This window comes from Alosa sapidissima, chromosome 11, assembly GCF_018492685.1.
Source record: "Alosa sapidissima isolate fAloSap1 chromosome 11, fAloSap1.pri, whole genome shotgun sequence".
NCBI lineage: Eukaryota > Metazoa > Chordata > Actinopteri > Clupeiformes > Clupeidae > Alosa > Alosa sapidissima.
The window spans coordinates 35633629-35640403 of record NC_055967.1 but is presented as its reverse complement, the minus strand read 5'-3'; positions in this window follow the sequence as shown (position 1 = coordinate 35640403).

The following is a 6775-nucleotide window of genomic DNA, read 5'->3' as shown; positions in this document are numbered from 1 at the left end:
CCGGGCATCCTCTTGTTTGTGTGGGAGCCTGTTCAGCTGGAAAGAGCAGTGCACCCAGTCCAAGGAAATGGATTTATCCAGCAGGCCAAACCATGGAGCAGTGGCTGGGCTTGCCACATCTACACACAGCCCTTGGCTATCTGCACCAACACATTCACCCCTAACCACCCCATTCCGCCCCCACCACGTGGGTTTGTGCAGGAGTCATTAGGATTTCTCCAAATTTTAGCACTTGCCCGTAGTGCAATTTTGCTTGTATTTTAAGCATGTTTTCCAGGATGGAAAGTAAAATTCAAACAAAAGTACAATTTCATTTTAAGAAATCATGTTATGATTGGCCACATATGGCCACATATGATACATTTATGTTGCTTTTAAGCATTACCTCTCAAACTATAAAAAGTATAAGAATGCCTGAAGGATGGAGAGAGTGCTTTCAAAAAGAACTAACATTCAAAACAGAAAACTGGCCAGTTTAGATGTGCAGTTTTGGCTGCTAAGCTGTGCAAACCAATAGATGTCCTTAATGTGACCAGCATGATTTTGGGGAGCTTATCTCTTGGTCATACACATCTGCGTGTGGTGAATCTGGCATATTCATTGTCTAATAATTGCATCTGCTGCTATAAAACGCACGGCCGAGGCCTGTGCGGATGAATGGAAGATACACCACCCCAGCTGCTCTCTCCGGTACAACTTCGGCTTCACTGGCTGATTAGTGCAAGTCAAAACGCCATCTACCATGGCTTTTCAATGGAAAGCAGGTTTTCTGAGGTTCCCATCCTTGCCAAAGCTGAATGCCATATTGAGTGCTTGGATAAAGATTTAATAAAAGTTAAAGTGAGCGGTGTTTTGCTCATGTTCAACCTTCAAACGCTAATTTGCTATGTTGCTATTTTCAATGGGCCTTACATTGCACTAGGGACCTCAGCCAATCCATCAAATGTGTTTTTCTGATTAGGCAACCTCAGAGACAACCCTGAACGTCTGTATCAATTTCCCCCGTTTTGACAAGGCTGGGTGACACGATGCCAAGTTCCTTCAAATACATCAACAGAATGTGTCCTATGACTCTTTAGGGTAAAAACGTTCCAGTCGTGAACTCAGAGTCACCACTTTATCTGTGTGTTGGGGGCTTGTACCACTCTGTAGCGACTTGGTCTCCCGTCAGACCCGCGAATGTGCCAGTCATATGTGCGGTTCTGGTGAGATCTCGCCCTTTTTTCCTAAGTCTGCTGTGTGAAGCGCTCAGTGGGAGACCAGAGGCAAGAGTGATGAAGGTTCCTTGGAGGGCGAGATAAGACTGTTCACGTCTGTGTTACAGTGAGGTATTGGATGTCAGACCATGGAGGTGCAGGGACTGCTGTCCGTTGACAGACACACCACACACAAATTCGCCTAAATCTCGATACTTTTGCATTGGTGGGATGGGGAGGGCTATTCAGTGCTGCGACCTCTACTCTCAGCGCTCAGCTGATTCGTCTTTAGGTTATTTGGCCTTTTTCAAAAAAAACTCTCAACCATAGACTCAACAATAAAACTGCCAAAGAAGGAAAATCAGTCATTCAGATGGGTCATCATCACAGTATGGCTTCTAACCATTAAAAAGTCTTTGATGGAAATGTGGCGTATTATTATTTTTTTGTTCAGTCTGATATTATCTATGTTTACATAAGCTACACTAAACATCATCAAAAGGAAATGCACTAGTGTCCTCAAGAGCTTAGGTCTGCATTGCCTCTGCATGCAGAGATGCAGTAATGTCTGCAGCAATGTTTTTAGTGATGGCATGATAAATACTTCTAATTGAGGTATATTAAACTATGCAAAAAGGGTTTTATGCTTCATTGGTTGCCATTCTTTTTAGAATATTTTAGAATAGACCTGTATTGTTCTCTGTCCGTAGCCTATACTGTATGTCAACACTCTGTACTTCTTGGAGAAGCTTCCCTCTGCTGAAACCCATTTTTTTTTGGTATCCTAAACGTTTAAATTGATTTTGTATGAGCAGGAGAAGCATTTGCAGACAGGCCCCTCAGATGGAGGGAAGGCAGGATTATTTTTTACAAATGAGTGTTTGTGTTGAGGGTGCAGATCTGCGGTTTGAAGTGTGGCGCTGTAAGGTTATGTTCGATATGTTTGCATGTTTTCCATGGACTGGGTCCACTTCATCCAAGATTGTGGCAGGCAGAGCAAAAATCCATCAACATGCACATAAGTGGATTCGGCCTACAAAAACAAAACATTAAGCAGATTTATTTACAGGTCTGTAAATGGAATTTAGAACCGTACATATAAACTGTAAAATATGAGAAGACATGACTTATGCCTTTAAGAGACCAGACGTAGCTAATTAATTAAATCAAATACGTAAGTTGCAATGGTTACTATATTCGCCAAGACAGGCTATATTCAACACTGCTGTAGTTTTCCATTATGAGGGAAGCATTAATATGTTGAGGCTTTTTTTTCCTTTGAAGGTTAGATTCTTGAAATGTTTTGCAGTGAGGCTCAACTTTGTTCCCTCACAGATCCTTTTAGGAACATCACAAGTACGGTGGCCCTTTCAGACTGAGTTTACATTTGCGTCAAGTTCATTTATTGAAGGAGTGGTCCTGTGTTTGCAGGTGACAGCAGTTATACGGCATGAACACATACTCAGAAACAGCACACACACACACACACACACACACATACACACACATCGACACTTTTTCATTCATACATTTTACTTTTGTTTTCTCTTTGCTACATGCATAAACACATATATCTACTAGATTATTTTCTTTCATCGTCTATCACTCTCATGTACATAAATAAGCACACACACACACACACACACACACACACACACACACACACACACACACACACACACACACACACACACACACAACCGGAGGTGTTTGCTGTGTGTGTTCTGCTTTTTCTCCTGCACAATAGCAGGCTCAGAGTCAGTGTTTGCTCGGAGCTCAGTTCAAACAGGCCATGTTTCCAGCTCCAGGCCGCTTTCGGCACTCTTGGGAACCTCTCTAGGTGGAAGCATCAGAACAACACCACAGAGAGGAATTTCACTGAGACGTGACCTTGGTTAGGGAAACCGATGACACTTGCTCAATTATACTCCACCTATCAATGGACGAACTTTACCTATCAAACCCACAATTGCAGCCAGTTTAGGCGCCCGTCCCCGTGATAGAAAAATGAGGTGAGCCAAACGCAAGGGGGTCAGTTTGTGAGTGGACCACAGTGACCATAATGGGGAATATGACAGAGAGCAGAGAACCGAGAGTGCCCATAATGCAAATCCACAACGGCTTTTGGACAAGCTGAGGGCCCGTAATCCAACAGGAAATATCTCCTTCCCATGCTCCTCTCCTATTTCTGTCATTAATCCTCCCTGGTCGCCCCGGACATCTGACAAGGTACGTTTAGACCCCAACTCCAACATGGCACCGTTACAGAAGAAATACAAACTTGTGGCTTTCCGTTTGGCTCCCGAGCAAGTTTCTTATACATATAACCAAAACATCAGCTTGAGGATATCAATATCATGATGAGGACTTCCTCTTTTATCCTTTGCTCAAATTAGTTGACGACTTGGCTGGATTCTTAGCAGGCTACAAATGAAATCTAAACAAAAAATGAGTGATTTTAAGTACCAAGGCAAAGTCTCTATAATAACATGATAAGACTTAGTTGATGTTGTCCAACATTTCATATCTGTCAAATGAAACGTATACATATACACATGTATACATAGTCCATGATATGATTTGGGATGTGTGATTTGTTTGCTTAAAAGATAAATGTGAATGATGAATGAATAATTATACTCTCGTCGAGATGATGTTGTGACAGCTCAGCAGTCTCCACAGCGTCCTCGTCATGTCCTCTTTTGTGAGCTGGCCGCAGGTTTGGCAGAGCGCGAGATGTCAAACACAGGTCCTCTTTGTTTTGTCTGCGGGAGACTCCCTGAGTGGGGCCTTGCACACAAAGGCCTGTTTAAATGTTGCGGGCCTCACAGTGGTGGATCCTCTCCGCGTCCACAAAGAGCCATCAGCTCAGGATGGGGCTGTCAGACGCTCCGTGCATCTCACGTTTCATGCGATGACTCTTGTCAGTTGACCTTGTAGAGCTCCACTGCTCTCTCTGCAAGCTCCCCGCGCAGCAGAGCAGCGGCAGCCTTGTGCAGCAGACGTGTGCGGTGTGGTGCGGTGTGGGGTGGTGTGGTGCGGTGTGGGGTGGTGCGGTGTGGAGCGGTGCGGTGCGGTGCGGTGTAGGGTGGTGCGGTGCGGTGCGGTGTGGTGCGGTGTGGGGTGGTGCGGTGTGGGGTGGTGCGGTGTGGTGCGGTGCGGTGCAGTGTGGGGTGGTGCGGTGTGGTGCGGTGTGGGGTGGTGCGGTGCGGTGTGGTGCGGTGTGGGGTGGTGCGGTGCGGTGTGGTGCGGTGTGGGGTGGTGCGGTGTGGTGCGGTGCGGTGTGGGGTGGTGCGGTGCGGTGTGGGGTGGTGCGGTGCGGTGCGGTGTGGGGTGGTGCGGTGCGGTGCGGTGCGGTGTGGGGTGGTGCGGTGTGGGGTGGTGCGGTGTGGGGTGGTGCGGTGCGGTGCGGTGTGGGGTGGTGCGGTGCGGGGTGGTGCGGTGCAGTGTGGGGTGGTGCGGTGCGGTGCGGTGTGGGGTGGTGCGGTGTGGTGTGGTGTGGTGTGGTGCGGTGTGGTGTGGTGTGGTGCGGTGTGGGGTGGTGCGGTGTGAGGTGGTGCGGTGCGGTGCGGTGTGGTGCGGTGTGGGGTGGTGCGGTGTGAGGTGGTGCGGTGCGGTGCGGTGTGGGGTGGTGCGGTGCGGTGTGGGGTGGTGCGGTGCGGTGTGGGGTGGTGCGGGGTGGTGCGGTGCGGTGTGGGGTGGTGCGGTGCGGTGTGGTGCGGTGTGGTGCGGTGTGGTGTGGGGTGGTGCGGTGCGGTGCGGTGTGGTGTGGTGTGGTGTGGTGTGGTGTGGTGTGGGGTGGTGCGGTGCGGTGTGGGGTGGTGTGGTGTGGTGTGGTGCGGTGCGGTGCGGTGTGGGGTGGTGCGGTGCGGTGCGGTGTGGGGTGGTGCGGTGTGGTGCGGTGTGGGGTGGTGTGGTGTGGTGTGGTGCGGTGCGGTGCGGTGTGGGGTGGTGCGGTGCGGTGCGGTGTGGGGTGGTGCGGTGTGGTGCGGTGTGGGGTGGTGCGGTGTGAGGTGGTGTGGTGCGGTGTGGTGTGGTGTGGTGTGGTGCGGTGTGGGGTGGTGCGGTGTGGTGTGGTGTGGTGTGGTGCGGTGCGGTGTGGTGTGGTGTGGGGTGGTGTGGTGCGGTGCGGTGCGGTGTGGTGCGGTGTGGGGTGGTGTGGTGCGGTGCGGTGTGGTGCGGTGTGGGGTGGTGCGGTGTGGGGTGGTGTGGTGCGGTGCGGTGTGGTGCGGTGTGGGGTGGTGCGGTGCGGTGTGGGGTGGTGTGGGGTGGTGCGGTGTGGTGTGGTGTGGTGTGGTGCGGTGTGGGGTGGTGTGGGGTGGTGCGGTGTGGTGCGGTGTGGGGTGGTGTGGGGTGGTGTGGTGCGGTGTGGGGTGGCCTGCGGCACTCCTGGTTTGAACGGAGCCCCTGGCCAATCTCCTCCTTCTGCGCCTCCCTCCTCCCTCCTCCCTCAGCAAGTGAGTATTCAAATTTTAGAGTATAAATGCAAGAACAGACTTGAGTTGCTGCACTATTATTTGGTCAAGACTGAGCCAACAGACTGGTTCTACTAACAATTTCACTCAAACCAGATTAATATGGGATAGTATGTCTGTGAAACTATATATTCTTATATATACTATACATACTTTTGAACAATTTGCAGTTTATTTGTCAGCATTTCACTCATTGCGTTAGTACTGTACGAAGTTAAAGGTGCACTACTTGATACACTCCCCCAAGTCCCTGACCTCAGATTTCAGGCCTTGGGCCAGTGGGCAGACCTACCCTCCACCCCCCTCCATCTCATCTCTTATCCAGCTCACAAACTTGAACTTGGTGTGTGTGTGCTAGCGGCCCACGTCGTCCTAGACCACTGGCCCATTACTCATCTGCCACTCAGTGTGCAAGTTTGTACACATACACAAACAAACATCAGCGCTCACATCATGGTCTTGCAGAACATTGGTTAGATTAACTGGCTGCTTGCACATGTTTGTTCATGAGCACACATCACGCTTTCTCTCCCAACTGTGTTTGTAGCGCTGACAGCATGAGAGAGAGAAAAAAAAGCGCCTCTGTTATGTCTCAGTAAATGGCGCATCACTGCGGGGCTCGCTTCCCCTGAGAGATGGCGGTCATTTGAGCTGAAACAAGTCTGGGTGCCTGCGGTCTGTCTGCGCACCTCTTGGCTGGCTTGTCCTGGGCCTCGGCCCCACGCGGCTGGCTTGATGTGACGGGACCTCGGTGGCTGGAGGAGGGCCGGGTGTGACGGAGCCAGTCAGGAGGGCCTGATCATTGTCACAGGCGTCCCCGACGTAGCTTGACGGGGCAGGGAGGCCAGTTTGTGTTTGTAGTCGGGTGGTTGGGATGATGGGGTGGGGGTGGGGGGGGGAGGGGGGGTGGAGGAAGGGAGAGGAGACAGCATGCCAGTAAAAACCAAAGCTCACAGGATTCTCGGGGGTCCTTGGGGTTGAGGGCTGAGAGCAGCTCCTCTCTCATGTGGTTGGCTGATGAAAACACTTTTCCTTGTAGCTTTCCCTTCTCTTCCCCTCCATTTGGTCTTTTGCTCCACGGGGCCGTCTGTCTGCTGTGCGGCC